The sequence below is a fragment of the Lolium perenne genome, chromosome 4 (genome assembly GCF_019359855.2).
Source record: "Lolium perenne isolate Kyuss_39 chromosome 4, Kyuss_2.0, whole genome shotgun sequence".
Taxonomy (NCBI): Eukaryota; Viridiplantae; Streptophyta; class Magnoliopsida; order Poales; family Poaceae; genus Lolium; species Lolium perenne.
Genome location: NC_067247.2, coordinates 152790977 through 152811614, shown reverse-complemented (window position 1 = coordinate 152811614; position 20638 = coordinate 152790977).

The following is a 20638-nucleotide window of genomic DNA, read 5'->3' as shown; positions in this document are numbered from 1 at the left end:
GAGGAAACGAAGTGGGGCGACAAGGCGGCGACACGCCAGGGCGGCGCGGCCCACCCCCTGGCCGCGCGGCCCTGTTGTGTGGGCCCCTCGCGTCGCCCCCTGACCTACCCTTCCGCCTATTTAAGCCTTCATCGATAATAACTCCAGTACCGAGAGCCACGATACGGAAAACCTTCCAGAGACGCCGTCGCCGCCAATCCCATCTCGGGGGATTCAGGAGATCGCCTCCGGCACCCTGCCGGAGAGGGAAATCATCTCCCGGAGGACTCTTCACCGCCATGGTCGCCTCCGGATTGATGAGTGAGTAGTTCACCCCTGGACTATGGGTCCATAGCAGTAGCTAGATGGTCGTCTTCTCCTAATTGTGCTATCATTGTTGGATCTTGTGAGCTGCCTAACATGATCAAGATCATCTATCTGTAATGCTATATGTTGTGTTTGTTGGGATCCGATGAATAAGTGAATGCTATGTTATGTTGATTATCAATATCATCTATGTGTTGTTTATGATCTTGCATGCTCTCCGTTGCTAGTAGAGGCTCTGGCCAAGTTGATACTTGTAACTCCAAGAGGGAGTATTTATGCTCGATAGTGGGTTCATGTCTCCATTAAATCTGGGGGAGTGACAGAAACCTCTAAGGTTGTGGATGTGCTGTTGCCACTAGGGATAAAACATCAATGCTATGTCTAATGATATATTCGTTGATTACATTACGTGATACGTCTCCGACGTATCGATAATTTCTTATGTTCCATGCCACATTATTGATGTTATCTACATGTTTTATGCACACTTTATGTCATATTCGTGCATTTTCTGGAACTAACCTATTAACAAGATGCCGAAGTGCCAGTTGCTGTTTTCTGCTATTTTTGGTTTCAGAAATCCTAGTAAGGAAATATTCTCGGAATTGGACGAAATCAACGCCCAGGGGCCTATTTTTCCACGAAGCTTCCAGAAGTCCGAAGACGAAACGAAGTGGGGCCACAGGGTGCCCAAACCCTAGGGCGGCGCGGCCCAGGCCTTGGCCGCGCCGGCCTATGGTGTGGGGCCCCTGTGCCCCCTCCTGACTTGCCCTTCCGCCTACTTAAAGCCTCCGTGACGAAACCCCCAGTACCGAGAGCCACGATACGGAAAACCTTCCAGAGACGCCGCCAACGCCGATCCCATCTCGGGGGATCGAGGAGATCGCCTCCGGCACCCTGCCGGAGAGGGGAATCATCTCCCGGAGGACTCTACGCCGCCATGGTCGCCTCCGGTGTGATGTGTGAGTAGTCTACCCCTAGACTATGGGTCCATAGCAGTAGCTAGATGGTTGTCTTCTCCCCATTGTGCTATCATTGTCGGATCTTGTGAGCTGCCTAACATGATCAAGATCATCTATCTGTAATTCTATATGTTGCGTTTGTTGGGATCCGATGAATAGAGAATACTTGTTATGTTGATTATCAAAGTTATATCTATGTGTTGTTTATGATCTTGCATGCTCTCCGTTACTAGTAGATGCTCTGGCCAAGTAGATGCTTGTAACTCCAAGAGGGAGTATTTATGCTCGATAGTGGGTTCATGCTCGCATTGACACAGGACGGTGACAGAAAGTTCTAAGGTTGTGTTGTGTTGTTGCCACTAGGGATAAAACATTGATGCTATGTCTAAGGATGTAGTTGTTGATTACATTACGCACCATACTTAATGCAATTGTCTGTTGCTTTGCAACTTAATACTGGAGGGGGTTCGGATGATAACCTGAAGGTGGACTTTTTAGGCATAGATGCAGTTGGATGGCGGTCTATGTACTTTGTCGTAATGCCCAATTAAATCTCACTATACTCATCATGATATGTATGTGCATGGTCATGCCCTCTTTATTTGTCAATTGCCCAACTGTAATTTGTTCACCCAACATGCTGTTCGTCTTATGGGAGAGACACCTCTAGTGAACTGTGGACCCCGGTCCAATTCTCTTTACTGAAATACAATCTACTGCAATACTGTTCTACTGTTTTCTGCAAACAATCATCTTCCACACAATACGGTTAATCCTTTGTTACAGCAAGCCGCTGAGATTGACAACCTCACTGTTTCGTTGGGGCAAAGTACTTTGGTTGTGTTGTGCAGGTTCCACGTTGGCGCCGGAATCCCTGGTGTTGCGCCGCACTACATCCCGCCGCCATCAACCTTCAACGTGCTTCTTGGCTCCTCCTGGTTCGATAAACCTTGGTTTCTTTCTGAGGGAAAACTTGCTGCTGTGCGCATCATACCTTCCTCTTGGGGTTCCCAACGAACGTGTGAGTTACACGCCATCAAGCTCTTTTTCTGGCGCCGTTGCCGGGGAGATCAAGACACGCTGCAAGGACTAAATTTTTCTTCACGGAATTTATTGGATTCAGCTGCTGGAGGTACCTTTATGTCCATCACTCTTGGTGAAGCAACAAAGCTTCTTGATAATATGATGATCAACTACTCTGAATGGCACATGGAAAGAGCTCCACAAGGTAAGAAGGTAAATTCTGTCGAAGAAACCTCTTCCTTGAGTGATAAGATTGATGCTATTATGTCTATGCTTGTGAATGATAGGACTAATATTGATCCTAATAATGTTCCATTAGCTTCATTGGTTGCACAAGAAGAACATGTTGATGTAAACTTCATTAAAAATAATAATTTCAACAACAATGCTTACCGGAACAATTCTAGTAACAACTATAGGCCATATCCTTATAATAATGGCAACGGCTATGGTAATTCTTATGGGAATTCTTACAACAATAATAGGAGTTCACCCCCTGGACTTGAAGCCATGCTTAAAGAATTTATTAGTACACAAACTGCTTTTAACAAATCTGTTGAAGAAAAGCTTGGGAAAATTGATATACTTGCTTCTAAAGTCGATAGTCTTGCTGCTGATGTTGATCTTTTGAAATCAAAAGTTTTGCCTAATGAGAATCATCATAATAAAATTGTTACTACAGCAAATGCCATTCAAGTTAGAATTAATGAGAATATAAGATTAATGGCTGAACTGCGTGCTAGGTGGGATAGAGAAGAAAATGAAAAACTAGCTAAAGAGAAGAATGTAGCTAAAGTTTGGACTATTACCACCACTAGTAATGCTAATGCTACACAAGTTGCTGCACCTCCTACTAATAATAATAAAAGAATTGGTGTTAGCAATGTTTCCACTTCTAATGCAAAGCGCGAGAAACTGCCTGAAACTGCTAAAACTGCTGAAACTGCCTGTGATAAAGCTGCTGAAATTTTTTCCAACATTGGGGATGATGATCCCATTGCTTTAGATTATAATGGTTTGAATTTTGATGATTGCCACATCTCTGAAGTTATAAAGTTCTTGCAAAAACTTGCTAAAAGTCCTAATGCTAGTGCTATAAATTTGGCTTTCACACATCATATTACAAATGCTCTCACAAAAGCTAGAGAAGAGAAACTAGAGCGTGAAGCCTCTATTCCTAAAAAGCTAGAGGATGGTTGGGAGCCCATCATTAAGATGAAGGTTAAAGATTTTGATTGTAATGCTTTATGTGATCTTGGTGCAAGTATTTCTGTTATGCCTAAGAAAATTTATAATATGCTTGACTTGCCACCGCTGAAAAATTGTTATTTGGATGTTAATCTTGCTGATCATTCTACAAAGAAACCTTTGGGGAAAGTTGATAATGTTCGCATTACCGTTAACAATAACCTTGTCCCCGTTGATTTTGTTGTCTTGGATATTGAATGCAATGCATCTTGTCCCATTATATTGGGAAGACCTTTTCTTCGAACTGTTGGTGCTATCATTGATATGAAGGAAGGTAATATAAAATATCAATTTCCTCTCAAGAAAGGTATGGAACACTTCCCTAGAAAGAGAATGAAGTTACCTTTTGATTCCATTATGAGAACAAATTATGATGTTGACACTTCGTCTCTTGATAATACTTGATACACACTTTCTGCGCCTAGCTGAAAGGCGTTAAAGAAAAGCGCTTATGGGAGACAACCCATGTTTTTACCTACAGTACTTTGTTTTTATTTTGTGTCTTGGAAGTTGTTTACTACTGTAGCAACCTCTCCTTATCTTAGTTTTGTGTTTTGTTGTGCCAAGTAAAGCCGTTGATAGAAAAGTTCATACTAGATTTGGATTACTGCGCAGAAACAGATTTCTTTGCTGTCACGAATCTGGGCTGTTTTCCCCTGTAGGTAACTCAGAAAATTATGCCAATTTACGTGAGTGATCCTCAGATATGTATGCAACTTTCATTCAATTTGAGTATTTTCATTTGAGCAAGTCTGGTGCCATTTTAAAATTCGTCAATACGAACTGTTCTGTTTTGACAGATTCTGCCTTTTATTTCGCATTGCCTCTTTTGCTATGTTGGATGAATTTCTTTGATCCACTAATGTCCAGTAGCATTATTCAATGTCCAGAAGTGTTAAGAATGATTGTGTCACCTCTGAATATGTTAATTTTTACTGTGCACTAACCCTCTAATGAGTTGTTTCGAGTTTGGTGTGGAGGAAGTTTTCAAGGATCAAGAGAGGAGTATGATGCAACATGATCAAGGAGAGTGAAAGCTCTAAGCTTGGGGATGCCCCGGTGGTTCACCCCTGCATATATCAAGAAGACTCAAGCGTCTAAGCTTGGGGATGCCCAAGGCATCCCCTTCTTCATCGACAACATTATCAGGTTCCTCCCCTGAAACTATATTTTTATTCCATCACATCTTATGTGCTTTTTCTTGGAGCGTCGGTTTGTTTTTGTTTTTGTTTTGTTTGAATAAAATGGATCCTAGCATTCACTTTATGGGAGAGATACACGCTCCGCTGTAGCATATGGACAAGTATGTCCTTGGTTTCTACTCATAGTATTCATGGCGAAGTTTCTTCTTCGTTAAATTGTTATATGGTTGGAATTGGAAAATGATACATGTAGTAATTGCTATTAATGTCTTGGGTAATGTGATACTTGGCAATTTTTGTGCTCATGATTAAGCTCTTGCATCATATGCTTTGCATCCATTAATGAAGAAATACATAGAGCATGCTAAAATTTGGTTTGCATATTTGGTTTCTCTAAGGTCTAGATAATTTCTAGTATTGAGTTTGAACAACAAGGAAGACGGTGTAGAGTCTTATAATGTTTTCAATATGTCTTTTATGTGAGTTTTGCTGCACCGGTTCATCCTTGTGTTTGTTTCAAATAAGCCTTGCTAGCCTAAACCTTGTATCGAGAGGGATTACTTCTCATGCATCCAAAATACTTGAGCCAACCACTATGCCATTTGTGTCCACCATACCTACCTACTACATGGTATTTTCCGCCATTCCAAAGTAAATTGCTTGAGTGCTATCTTTAAAATTCCATCATTCACCTTTGCAATATATAGCTCATGGGACAAATAGCTTAAAAACTATTGTGGTATTGAATATGTAATTATGCACTTTATCTCTTATTAAGTTGCTTGTTGTGCGATAACCATGTTTACTGGGGACGCCATCAACTATTCATTGTTGAATTTCATGTGAGTTGCTATGCATGTCCGTCTTGTCTGAAGTAAGAGCGATCTACCACCCTATGGTTAAGCATGCATATTGTTAGAGAAGAACATTGGGCCGCTAACTAAAGCCATGATCCATGGTGGAAGTTTCAGTTTTGGACATACATCCTCAATCTCAAATGAGAAAATTATTAATTGTTGTTACATGCTTATGCATAAAAGAGGAGTCCATTATCTGTTGTCTATGTTGTCCCGGTATGGAGGTCTAAGTTGAAGAATAATCAATAGCGAGAAATCCAATGCGAGCTTTCTCCTTAGACCTTTGTACAGGCGGCATAGAGGTACCCCTTTGTGACACTTGGTCAAAACATGTGCATTGTGATGATCCGGTAGTCCTAGCTAATTAGGACAAGGTGCGGGCACTATTAGTACACTATGCATGAGGCTTGCAACTTGTAAGATATAATTTACATGATACATATGCTTTATTACTACCGTTGACAGAATTGTTTCATGTTTTCAAAATCAAAGCTCTAGCACAAATATAGCAATCGATGCTTTTTCCTCTATGGAGAACAATTCTTTTACTTTCAATGTTGAGTCAGTTCACCTATTTCTCTCCACCTCAAGAAGCAAACACTTGTGTGAACTGTGCATTGATTCCTACATACTTGCTTATTGCACTTATTATATTACTCTATGTTGACAATATCCATGAGATATACATGTTACAAGTTGAAAGCAACCGCTGAAACTTAATCTTCTTTTGTGTTGCTTCAATGCCTTTACTTTGAATTATTGCTTTATGAGTTAACTCTTATGCAAGACTTATTGATGCTTGTCTTGAAGTGCTATTCATGAAAAGTCTTTGCTTTATGATTCACTTGTTTACTCATGTCATATACATTGTTTTGATCGCTGCATTCACTACATATGCTTTACAAATAGTACGATCAAGATTATGATGGCATGTCACTCCAGAAATTATCTGTGTTATCGTTTTACCTACTCGGGACGAGCAGAACTAAGCTTGGGGATGCTGATACGTCTCCGACGTATCGATAATTTCTTATGTTCCATGCCACATTATTGATGTTATCTACATGTTTTATGCACACTTTATGTCATATTCGTGCATTTTCTGGAACTAACCTATTAACAAGATGCCGAAGTGCCAGTTGCTGTTTTCTGCTGTTTTTGGTTTCAGAAATCCTAGTAAGGAAATATTCTCGGAATTGGACGAAATCAACGCCCAGGGGCCTATTTTTCCACGAAGCTTCCAGAAGTCCGAAGACGAAACGAAGTGGGGCCACAGGGTGCCCAAACCCTAGGGCGGCGCGGCCCAGGCCTTGGGCGCGCTGGCCTATGGTGTGGGGCCCCTGTGCCCCCTCCTGACTTGCCCTTCCGCCTACTTAAAGCCTCCGTGACGAAACCCCCAGTACCGAGAGCCACGATACGGAAAACCTTCCAGAGACGCCGCCAACGCCGATCCCATCTCGGGGGATCGAGGAGATCGCCTCCGGCACCCTGCCGGAGAGGGGAATCATCTCCCGGAGGACTCTACGCCGCCATGGTCGCCTCCGGTGTGATGTGTGAGTAGTCTACCCCTGGACTATGGGTCCATAGCAGTAGCTAGATGGTTGTCTTCTCCCCATTGTGCTATCATTGTCGGATCTTGTGAGCTGCCTAACATGATCAAGATCATCTATCTGTAATTCTATATGTTGCGTTTGTTGGGATCCGATGAATAGAGAATACTTGTTATGTTGATTATCAAAGTTATATCTATGTGTTGTTTATGATCTTGCATGCTCTCCGTTACTAGTAGATGCTCTGGCCAAGTAGATGCTTGTAACTCCAAGAGGGAGTATTTATGCTCGATAGTGGGTTCATGCCTGCATTGACACCTGGGACAGTGACAGAAAGTTCTAAGGTTGTGTTGTGTTGTTGCCACTAGGGATAAAACATTGATGCTATGTCTAAGGATGTAGTTGTTGATTACATTACGCACCATACTTAATGCAATTGTCTGTTGCTTTGCAACTTAATACTGGAGGGGGTTCGGATGATAACCTGAAGGTGGACTTTTTAGGCATAGATGCAGTTGGATGGCGGTCTATGTACTTTGTCGTAATGCCCAATTAAATCTCACTATACTCATCATGATATGTATGTGCATGGTCATGCCCTCTTTATTTGTCAATTGCCCAACTGTAATTTGTTCACCCAACATGCTGTTCGTCTTATGGGAGAGACACCTCTAGTGAACTGTGGACCCCGGTCCAATTCTCTTTACTGAAATACAATCTCTTGCAATCTTTGTTCTACTGTTTTCTGCAAACAATCATCTTCCACACAATACGGTTAATCCTTTGTTACAGCAAGCCGGTGAGATTGACAACCTCACTGTTTCGTTGGGGCAAAGTACTTTGGTTGTGTTGTGCAGGTTCCACGTTGGCGCCGGAATCCCTGGTGGTGCGCCGCACTACATCCCGCCGCCATCAACCTTCAACGTGCTTCTTGGCTCCTCCTGGTTTGATAAACCTTGGTTTCTTTCTGAGGGAAAACTTGCTGCTGTGCGCATCATACCTTCCTCTTGGGGTTCCCAACGAACGTGTGAGTTACACGCCATCATTACGCACCATACTTAATGCAATTGTCTGTTGTTTGCAACTTAATACTGGAGGGGGTTCGGATGATAACCTGAAGGTGGACTTTTTAGGCATAGATGCATGCTGGATAGCGGTCTATGTTCTTTGTCGTAATGCCCAATTAAATCTCACAATACTCATCATAACATGTATGTGCATGGTCATGCCCTCTTTATTTGTCAATTGCCCAACTGTAATTTGTTCACCCAACATGCTTATTCTTATGGGAGAGACGCCTCTAGTGAACTGTGGACCCCGGTCCATTCTTAACATCGAATACAATCTACTGCAATACTCGTTCTACTGTTTTCTGCAAACAATCATCATCCACACTATACATCTAATCCTTTGTTACAGCAAGCCGGTGAGATTGACAACCTCACTGTTACGTTGGGGCAAAGTACTTTGGTTGTGTTGTGCAGGTTCCACGTTGGCGCCGGAATCCCTGGTGTTGCGCCGCACTACATTCCGCCGCCATCAACCTTCAAAGTGCTTCTTGACTCCTACTGGTTCGATAAACCTTGGTTTCTTACTGAGGGAAACTTACTGCTGTACGCATCACACCTTCCACTTGGGATTCCCAACGGTCGCGTGCTGTACGCGTGTCAGCACCTACAACCCCTTCCACACTCTAATTCATAATAGTCAAATTGAAAGGATTCCCAAGGCAGTATTTCCTAACAGTTGGGATATGGATCGTTCTAACACTGCAGGAAGGATGAAGCCTGAAGCTGAAGAGTGGGGAAACAACTCTAAGAGTTGGGACTCGCCGTCGGACATACTTCTTAACCGCGTCGAGCACAATTCGGAGATGATCCGCAACCTCATGTACGAGATTGATGAGCTAAAGGAGCTTGTTAAGAAGCTTATCAAGAAATCATCACCGCCACCGCCGAAGGAGTAATTCATCATTGGTATTGGCACCCCCTTGGTTTGTTCCAAGCTTGGGGGGTGCCGCGGTATCATATCATCACTATCTTTTATCTTTTTACTATCAAGTAGTGCCATATCATGAGTAGGGAAGTTATTATATAAGATGGTTGCAGTGTGGAAGTATCTCTCTTTAATTGGTTATCTATGTATCCCTTGGTGTGAGTTATCGTTACGGAATATTAATGAGAAGTTTTATCATTTACATATTGCACACCTTATTTTAGTTTGCAATCCCTATTATATGATTGATCTTGTTGATAGTATTGGTATCACTTTGGGAGCATTGAGTAAATCTATTTGGTTTTGGCAAACTTAGCATTGGTCAATAGAAACAACACTTTGAGGTTTAAGTAGAAAGAGGAAGTACATGTAGATATGTTATTTCATTATCTTTCTTTCTTGTTAGCTCTTAGCTTAGTATTCTGAAGTTAAAATTATTTGTGCTTACAAGAAAGATGCATGATTGTTTCTATCACATGTGTATTTGTTTGTTTCCCTCAACTCTTATGGTTGCTAATCAACCTTGCTAGCCAAAGACCTGTACTGAGAGGGAATGCTTCTCGTACATCCAAACCCTTAACCCAAACCTATGACATCAGTGTCCACCATAACTACCTACTATGTGGTATTTCTCTACCATTCCAAGTAAATACTTCATGTGCTACCTTTAAACAATTCAAAAGTTATCGTCCCTTATTTGTGTCAATATTTTATAGCTCATGAGGAAGTATGTGGTTTTTTATCTTTCAATCTTGTTAGGCAGACTTTCACCAATGGACTAGTGGCACATCCGCTTATCCTATAATTTTGCAAAAACAGCTGGCAACGGGGTTCCCAGCCCCAATTAATTAACTTTCATTAATAATTCTCTTCGCATGTTTTGCCCTGATTCATCAGTAAGCAACTTAATTTTGCAATAGACACTCCTCCATGGTATGTGAAATGTTGGAAGGCACCCGAGGATTCGGTTAGCCATGGCTTGTGAAAGAAAAGGTTGGGAGGAGTGTCATCCTTAAATAAACTAAAGTACATGTGTAAACAAAAGAGAAGAGGGATGATCTACCTTGCTGGTAGAGATAACGTCCTTCATGGGAGCCGCTCTTTGGAAGTCTGTTTGGAAAGGGGGTTAGATTACTCACTACCATTCGTTGACAACAACAAACACCTCTCAAACTTTACTTTTATGCTCTCTATATGATTTCAAAACCTAAAAAGCTCCAGCACATGATTTAATCCCTGCTTCCCTCTGCGAAGGGCCTATCTTTTACTTTATGTTGAGTCAGTAAACCTATTTCCCTCTATTTTAAGCAAGAAATTGAGTTGTTGTGATCAAACCATTTATATTGTGATCTACTTAATCATGCCTTTTATTCTTCCTTGTTTAGTACAAGTTTTTATCCGAATGAATTTAGCTTTGGAAGTTATCAATGATTATGAGGAGATTATTATAATTGAGTATGCAAGTTTCGCTATATAAGCTTTAATATAAGAGCGCTGCTCAACAGATAAGCACAATCTGTTAATTGTTCTTTGACCAAGAACGAAGTTTGCCATCACCAATTATGATTTCCTATGTACCTTTATTTGTGATTTCATTTTACTTGTTTCAAGTTGAATTATATGAGGAAGTTGTTCATTAGAATGTCTTGTGTGAATTAATATGATGCTTCTTGTCCGTATTTTATTTATCGAGTCTTCACTCCATAAACATGTGGTCTTGTTTACTGAGTTCAGTTTCGCTTGGGGACAAGCGAAGTCTAAGCTTGGAGGGTTGATACGTCCATTTTGCATCACTATTTTATATCATAATTTACTGTTATTCATTGATATATTTCATATTTAGAGATGATACTTATGTTATTTCACCTATTTTGCATGTTTCATGATTATTGGAGAATCATTCACCAGAGTCAGGATTATGCTGGAAAAAACACCGTCAGAGTGCAATATTTCTGAAGATCAACAATTGACGGAAATTACACCGAAGATCTTATTTCTCCAGAAGAATGAGCCAGCCAAAAGGAGGGGCCGAGGAGGGCCGCCATGGGCCCCCCATAGGCCGGCGCGGGCCCTGCCCTGGCCGCGCCGCCTTGTGGGGAGGAGGCCCACAGCCCCTCTCGGCCGCCTCTCTTTCGCGTACTTCGTCTACCCGAAAACCTAAGGTGCTGGGCATAATCGCGAGGAGACACAGCCGCCTCTGCGGGGCGGAAAACACCAGAGAGAAAAGAGCTCTCCGGCAGGCTGAAATCCGCCGGGGAAATTCCCTCCCGGAGGGGGAAATCGTCGCCATCGTCACCGCCATCGAGCTGGACTTCATTGGGATCATCATCACCATCATCTCCACCACCGTCACCGTCATCTCCACCGCTGCACCTCGTCACCGCTGTAACATCTAGGGTTGAATCTTGATTATTTCATAGGGGAAACTCTCCCGGTATTGATTACTCCTTGTTATTGATGCTATTGAGTAAAACCATTGAACCAAGGTTTATGTTCAGATTGTTATTCATCATCATAACACCTCTGATCATGTTCCATATGATGTCTCGTGAGTAGTTCGTTTAGTTCTTGAGGACATGGGTGAAGTCTAAATGTTAGTAGTGAACTATGTTGAGTAATATTCAATGGTTTGATATTTAAGTTGTGGTGTTATTCTTCTAGTGGTGTCATGTGAACATCGACTACATGATACTTCACCTTTATGGGTCTAGGGGAATACATCTTGTATTCGTTTGCTAATTGTGGGGTTGCCGGAGTGATAGCAACCTGAACCCCCGTTGATATATCGATGCAGGAGGGATAGCATGATCTCAGAGTTTAAGGCTGTGGTTAGATTTATTTTAATTACTTTCTTGTATTTGCGGATGCTTGCAAGGGGTATAATCACAAGTATGTATTAGTCCTAGCAAGGGCGCTGCATTAGCATAGGTTCACCCACACAACACTTATCAAAACAATGAAGATTAATCAACTATATGAAGCGAAAGCACTAGACTAAATTCCCGTGTGTCCTCAAGAACGTTTGGTCATCATAAGTAAACAAACCGGCTTGTCCTTTGCGCTAAAAAGGATTGGGCCAGTCGCTGCAGTTATTACTCTCGCATTTTACTTACTTGTACTTTATTTATCTGCTATATCAAAACCCCCTGAATACTTGTCTGTGAGCATTTACAATGAATCCTTCATCGAAACTGCTTGTCAACACCTTCTGCTCCTCGTTGGGTTTGACACTCTTATTTATCGAAAGTACTACGATACACCCCCTATACTTGTGGGTCATCATATTCCAGCAGCCGAAAAAGCACTCGACAATATATTCTCAGAGCGCCTCAGTTGCGAATAATCTCTGAATGCCGCAAAACTCTGCGAAGGTAAGTCCCCGGATCCGTTCTGAGCGGCATGGCACTGTCTCTGACGTCGGTTTGCTAATTTTTTCCATATCAACAGATACGAAGAAAAATCCTAACGGAGCGTTAGGTACCCGATAAAACATGACTGGAACTCGACATATGGTAAGACCTTAAGCGGCACATGTCGAGTTACGCCAGTATCCCGAGATCATGTCCAGGGACGTGATCTTGAAGTAGGTTTTTGCGGATTGCCACTAGAGCAGTTAACTAGTACCTGATCTTTCAGATGAACTAGCCCCAATTACCGTTATCCCTGTACAATATATGACTTTTTATTTAAAGAAATATGATAACTCGAAGAAATTATATGATGATTATAAAGTTGGAGATTTTTCCTGATTCTTCGATTCAAGCAAAATCTCGGGGGCTACTAACATAGGCATCCCCAATGGGCCTGCCGAAGATAGTATCCGGGGTTTACTGAAGGCCCACAGGACGAAGAATACGAAGTTCAGAAGCCAAATTAGTTTTAAGGAAAGATAGAGTTGCATTAGGAAATATAGAGATTTGTAACTTTACGGGTTGAACTCAGAGAGTCTCCCGGAATCTGTAATCTTCTTTAACACGGTACCCTCGGCTCTGCCTCCTATATAAGGGGGAGTCGAGGGACAGCGATTTACACAAAAATAACCCTTTGTTGCAACTATAGCACATACTGACCCTCCGGGCAAACTATTTCACCCATCTAACCCTTTTGTGTGGTGCCCCTCTCATGGGCGCCACACATGCCTGAGTGGCACCCGTGCCTTCGGCGCCACTCTCCCAGCCGATGTGGCCCCCTCGACGCTGAGCTGGTGCGCCGATCCGACGTGGCAGGATGTGTGGCGCCGCTCCCATCGGCGCCACACATGCACTTGTAATTGCCCAAAACATATTGTAAGACAAATCGCCTGGGACTTAGCCGTTTTGGCAAGGCTCTATGTGTGGCGCCGATGCCACGGGCGCCATAGAAACAGCCTCACCAAAACGGCTAAGGACCAAGCGTCCGGAGCCCCTGGATGTTTTCGACATATAAACAACATATGTGGCGCCGATGCCATGGGCACCAAATAGTGAGGTATGGCGCCAGTGTGAGGGGCACTCACCGCCCTTGTGGCGCCCCTCACACTGGCGCCACACCTCACTATGTGGCGCCCATGGCATTGGCGCCACATATGTTGTTTATATGTCAAAAACATCCAGGGGCTCCGGACGCTTGGTCCTTAGCCGTTTTGGCGAGGCTGTTTCTGTGGCGCCCGTGGCATCGGCGCCACACTGTGAAGTGTGGCGCCCGTGGCATCGGCGCCACACATAGAGCCTCACCAAAACGGCTAAGTCCCAGGCGATTTGTCTTACAGTATGTTTTGGGCAATTACAAGTGCATGTGTGGCGCCGATGGGAGCGGCGCCACACATCCTGCCACGTCGGATCGGCGCACCAGCTCAGCGTCGAGGGCGCCACGTCGGCTGGGAGAGTGGCGCCGAAGGCATGGGCGCCACTCAGGCATGTGTGGCGCCCATGAGAGGGGCACCACACAAAAGGGTTAGATGGGTGAATTTAGTTTGCCCAGAGGGTCAGTCTGTGCTGTAGTTGCAACAAAGGGTTATTTTTGTGTAAATCGCCTCGAGGGACAAAGAGGGGATCGAATCCATGATGACCCACAAGTATAGGGGATCGCAACAGTCTTCGCGGGAAGTAAAACCCAATTTATTGATTCGACACAAGGGGAGACAAAGAATACTTGAAAGCCTTAACAGCGGAGTTGTCAATTCAGCTGCACCTGGAAACAGACTTGCTCGCAAGAGTTTATCAGTAGTAACAGTTTATAGCAGTAGCAGTAGTGAAATAACAGCTGCAGAGTAACAGAGACAGCAGTAATGATTTTAGTAAACAGCAGGATTAAAATACTGTAGGCACATGGATGGATGACGGGCGTTGCATGGATGAGAGAAACTCATGTAACAATCAAAGCAGGGCATTTGCAGATAATAATAAAGCGGTGTCCAAGTACAAAGCAATCCATAGGCATCTGTTTCGTATATAGTCGTACGTGCTCGCAATGAGAAACTTGCACAACATCTTTTGTCCTACCAGCCGGTGGCAGCCGGGCCTCTAGGGAATCTACTGGATATTAAGGTACTCCTTTTAATAAAGTACCGGAGCAAAGCATTAACACTCCGTGAACACATGTGATCCTCACATCACCGCCATCCCCTCCGGTTGTCCCGATTTCTGTCACTTCGGGGCCTTTGGTTCCGGACAGCGACATGTGTATACAACTTGCATGTAAGATCATAAAACAATGCATATTATGATGAAACAATAACATGTTCAGATCTGAGATCATGGCACTCGGGCCCTAGTGACAAGCATTAAGCATAACAAGTTGCAACAATATCATCAAAGTACCAATTACGGACACTAGGCACTATGCCCTAACAATCTTATGCTATTACATGACCAATCTCATCCAATCCCTACCATCCCCTTCAGCCTACAGCGGGGGAATTACTCACACATGGATGGGGGAAGCATTGCTGGTCGATGGAGAGGCGTCGGTGGTGATGATGGCGATGATCTCCTCCAATTCCCCGTCCCGGCGGAGTGCCAGAACGGAGTTTCTGGTCCCCGAGACGGAGTTTCACGATGTGGCGGCGTTCTGGAGGGTTTCTGGCGACTTCAACTTCGTCCTCGCGTTTTTTAGATCGAACCCTTTAAGTAGTCCAGAGGAGGGCGTCGGAGGCCAGCCGAGGGGGCCACACACTAGGGTGGCGCCCCCCCTGGGCCGCGCCGGCCTAGTGTGTGGGGCCCTCGGGCCTCCACCTGGCTTGCCCTTCTGGCTCCGTGAGTCTTCTGGTAAAATAGGCCCTTTGGTATAAATTCCGAGGATTTTCCCGAAAGTTGAATTTCTGCACAAAAACAAGACACCAGAGCAATTCTGCTGAAAACAGCGTTAGTCCGTGTTAGTTGTATCCAAAATACACAAATTAGAGGCAAAACAATAGCAAAAGTGTTCGGGAAAGTAGATACGTTTTGGACATATCAACTCCCCCAAGCTTAGCTTATTGCTTGTCCTCAAGCAATTCAGTTAACAACTGAGTGCGATAAAAGAACTTTCACGAACACATTGGCTCATATGATGTAAATATTTTCATGATATGGCTAACACTTAAGCAGTTCATAATAAGATATATGCAAATAAGATCATCTAACAGCTATGTCAATCATGGGAAGGTACCAACAATTAATAATAAGCATTATGAATCATGTCTATAAGCAGGATTGTAATGTTCATAAAAGAGTATGATAAAGTGGTATCTCGCTTTCCCGAATTTGAACAGCAAAACATAAATGCCCAGGCACCTCTGAGGTTCATAGAAAGACTAGAAATAGAGATTGTCAAAGATAAAAGCATCATAGTTATACCACAGTCAATCATATTTTGGGACAAGCATATTATACTAAGAATGACAGTTGTGCTCTCAAGAAAGTGCTCAAAGAAAGGATGGAGACACAACATAAAAGTAAAAGATTGACCCTTCGCAGAGGGAAGCAGGGATTAACATGCGCTAGAGCTTTTCATTTTTGAAACAGGAGTAAAATTATTTTGAGAGGTGTTTGTTGTTGTCAACGAATGGTAATGGGTACACCAACTACCTCGCCAACCAGACTTTCAAGAGCGGCTCCCATGAAGGACGTTATTTCTACCAGCAAGGTAGATCATCCCTCTTCTCTTTTGTTTACACACGTATTTTAGTTTTATTATGGGTGACACTCCCCCCAACCTTTGCTTACACAAGCCATGGCTAACCGAATCCTCGGGTGCCTTCCATCAATCTCATACCATGGAGGAGTGTCTATTTGCAAAATTAAGTTGCTTACTGATGAATCAGAGCAAAAAATGTGAAGAGAATTATTAATGAAGTTATTAATTGGGGCTGGGCACCCCGTTGCCAGCTCTTATTGTGAAAGTCCGTCAAAAGTAAATGACAAGGTTGAAAGATAAACACCACATACTTCCTCATGAGCTATAAAACATTAACACAAATTGAGAAGCATTTTGAAGGTTTAAAGGTAGCGCATGAAAATTTACTTGGAATGGTTTGAAATGCCATGCATAGGTATTTATGGTGGACACTTTAGAACAACTTGGTTTTCAGGTGTTTGGAAGCACAAGCAGCGTTCCCGCTCAGTACAAGTGAAGGCTAGCAATAGACTAGGGAGCGACAAATCAAGAGAGCAGTCACTATCATAATCATGCTTGCGGCAAAATAAATTAACGGAGGCATAAAAGTGATACAAGAACTCTGAAACAATGTAAATCATAGAGGCTTAATTGACTTTTGTTCAGTCATATGCATGCGTGAGCATGTGCCAAGTCGATTCAAATGAATTATTCAGAGGAGGATACCACAATGTCATACCTATTCATGAATAAAACAATGCAAGCAAACATCCATGACATGCTACTCATATTAATAAATTGGAGCTAAACATGAGAGATCATGAACTACTAGACTTTCTTAAATGACGTATACCTCACATGAACCAACTAAGCATGCTCACATGGATGAGTATATGTACAAAAATGAAAACAAATAGAGTTCATACCAGCCTCTCACCACAGTCGAATTGTCGTAGATCGTCATTATTGCCTTTCACTTGTGTAGCTTGAATAATATGAAATGAAAACCACGCTCCAGCCACCGAAGACCATTGAACTCATAATGAACTTTACAAAACCAAAGAAGAACAGCAAATATTTTTGGTGTTTTCGAATTGGAAACAAGAACAAAGGAAACAAGCAAACAAAGCAAAATCTTTTTGGATTTTCTTATAGCAAACCAACGATAGCAAATAAAGCAAAATAAAAGCAAGAAACCAAAATAAGCAAATGGTGAATAGAAACAACAGAAATATTTTTGGTCTTTTTGTGTTTTAGGAAAGAAACAAAGCAAAAACAAGAAAATGGAAACTAGAAGAGTCACATAAACACAAAGCAGCAGGAATTCGTCAAACTTGACAGCAGTACAGTAATCGATTTTTAAGAAATTCTTCCGCTGCTCAAATCGAAAAGTGTTCAACTAATGAAAGTTAAATAACAACCTGGGGAACATGACAAAAATTGGCTTCGCAAAATAATGTTCTGGCTATTTTTGAGAAGTTTTTCGATAACAGTCCAGAATCTGTTTTCAGGCAGCACTTCTCCAAATATCATCTCCCTCTCATTAGAAAACCACTTGAAGAAACTAAACAAGTATATACAAGTATCCAGCAACCATAATATGCAAAGAATGAGTGATGCCGGTATACCTCCCCCCAAGCTTAGACTTTTGGCCTAAGTGGAGTTCAATCCCATGGTGCCCATGAAGTAGCACCTCCGTAATACGACGAAGATGGATCATACTCCGGGTATGTGCTGGAAGAAGCACCCGGATACATGATGGTGTAGTCGTAGGAGGTCTCGGCGTCCTCGGAGTCATGCTGCTGGTGGAAGCCTTGTATCTTCATTTTTTCATCCACCTCCTCCTTAGAGCGCGACCATGGTTTCCTGTCAATACTGAACAAATCTGGCTGTGGCAAAGGGATTTCCCTCTCATCCCCGTCAGCAAACAACATTCTATAGACCAAATTATCTGAACTAGAATCAGCTGTAACAAATTGATGGCTCTTCATAGCAGCAATATCAAGCCTCATAGGAGGTAATGGCACATCAGTAGAGTCAAGAGGAAGTTCTAGATGTGCTAAAATGCGTGATGCAGTAATTCCTCCAAAAATAGGCCCCTTGTTAGACAAACGGCGAGCAATAAGAGAACCAAGATGATAAGGTGTCTCTCCAGTAAGTGCAGCAATTAAGAAAGCAAGATGGTAGCTAGAAATATTGCTAGTGTTCTCCCTACCAAGAATGCTAGTAGCAATGTAATAGGCAAAATACTTAATGGCGGGGAGTTGGATGTTTCTTATCTTGCCACGCTGAATGGTGCGGCAATCATCATTGGTGATCTATCGATAGAGCTCCAACAGGGCCCTGGGGTTGTCCTCAATCCTCCTTGCTGTACCTACAGGGGCAATACCCAATGCAACACAAAATTCTTCCAATTTCATAGTAATAGGATTACCATAGATCTTGAATGCAACTGTCGGGCGATAGTGCTTGTTGTCGAACTTGAAGCTCTCAACAAAGATTTTGGTGAGCATGAAGTATTGCTCCCTTTCATCTCACATATAGGCGGTTAAGCCCGCCTTATCAAAGAGGGTCAAGCAATCATCCAGCAACCCTGCATTACTCAAAAAGTCATAACATGGGAAAGATGAAGCGTTAGGGACTCCATTGTCTTCTTCGGGCTCGAAGCTTGGCGCGATGACATCCTCATTGTAGGATCGCCTGAATCGAGTGGAGGTCCTAGAGGGCCTTCCCGTGCTGGTCGTCTCTCTCTCAAACACTTCTCCAAAGTTGAAATTATCCATCTTCCTTTTCTGAAATTTTTCAACAAACATTATAAAATTTGATTTGGTGACATATAATTGAGGGGAATTACTATAGGAACTTGCTAGAGTACTAATCATGCATCAAAACTAGTTTATACATCTTAGAACAAGCATGCAAGCTCACTACACATGTTACGTACATCAGCAAAATATTCAAGATATACTTAACCAAACAAAATTCTACTTGGATAATCGGAGGAGTCACATACCGGAGAGCAAATGTGCCAAATTTCAGACAGAAATCTGGGCTGAGCAAAGAGATCGAGAAATCTTGAGCTCTTGAGCAGAAACACGAGTGAGAGGAAACTGGTGCGAGTTTTTTCAGGAGAGAGAAGAGAGTGGGAGGAAGAGATAAAGAAGTGGGGCAAGGGGGAGCCCACACACCAGGGTGGCGCGCCCCCCTTCCAGGCCATGCCGGCCTGTGGGGTGCCACCCTGGGGTGCCCCACTGGTCATCCCCAGGTGCTCCCAGGTGCGTCTTCGAAAAATAGGACCAACGGTATAATTTTTGTGAATTTTTGACAACTTTGAAAAATGCACATTTCTGGGTATTAAGTTTATTATTACTGGACAGGAAAAGATTTTGAAATCTCTAATTAACTAAGGAACTTTGCAAATCAAAAGTGCTACAGCAAGTAGAATAAGTGGAGGAAGAAAGAAATGTTGTTTACCTCCTCTATGCATATAAAAAGTATTTGTTAACAAGGTTGATCAAGTCTTGCCACCAAATAAATTTTACATAGCATAAGAAGAAATAAACCTCAAATCAATCATGTTATCTTGAATTGTATTGATATGGTTCCAATCATAAGATTTTGATATCCTTCTTGAGGCTCATATATAGGACAATCAATAGTTCCAACTTTGATAGTTCTCACATTAGAAATAGTATTAACTCCACATACTTTATCAATCCTCTTGGGGAAATAGACGGTATGCTCCTTGTCATCAACATTGAAAGTAACTTTTCCTTTATTGCAATCAATAACAGCCCCTGTGGTGTTAAGAAAAGGTCTCCCAAGAATAATAGACATATTATCATCTTCATGCATTTCCAACACAACAAAATCAGTTAATATCAAGCAGTTATTAGTAACTTGAACAGGAACATCCTCACATATACCAACAGGAATAGCAGTAGATTTATCAGCCATTTGCAAAGATATATCAGTAGGTATCAACTTATCTAAATAAAGTCTCTTGTAAAGAGAAAAAGGCATAACACTAACACCCGCTCCCAAATCACATAGAGCAGTTCTAACATAATTATTCTTAATAGAACAAGGAATAGTAGGTATACCTGGGTCGCCCAACTTCTTTGGAACCTTGCCATTGAAAGAGTAATTAGCAAGCATAGTGGAAATCTCCTCATTGGGGATTTTCCTTTTGTTAGTGACAATATCTTTCATATACTTTGAATAAGGAGGCAATTTAATAGCATCAGTCAAAGGGATTTGCAAGAATAAATGTTTCATCCAATCACAAAATTTATTATAGTGTTCTTCTTCCTTTAATTTTAGTTTCTTAGCAGGAAAAGGAATTTGCTTTTGTACCCAAGGTTCCCTTTCATTACCATGTTTCTTAGCAATAAAATCTTCTTTAGTATAGTTTTTATTTTTAACATGCTTTTCAGGTTCATCTTCAACCTCTTCTTTATCAGAAGCATCATTCTTATCGT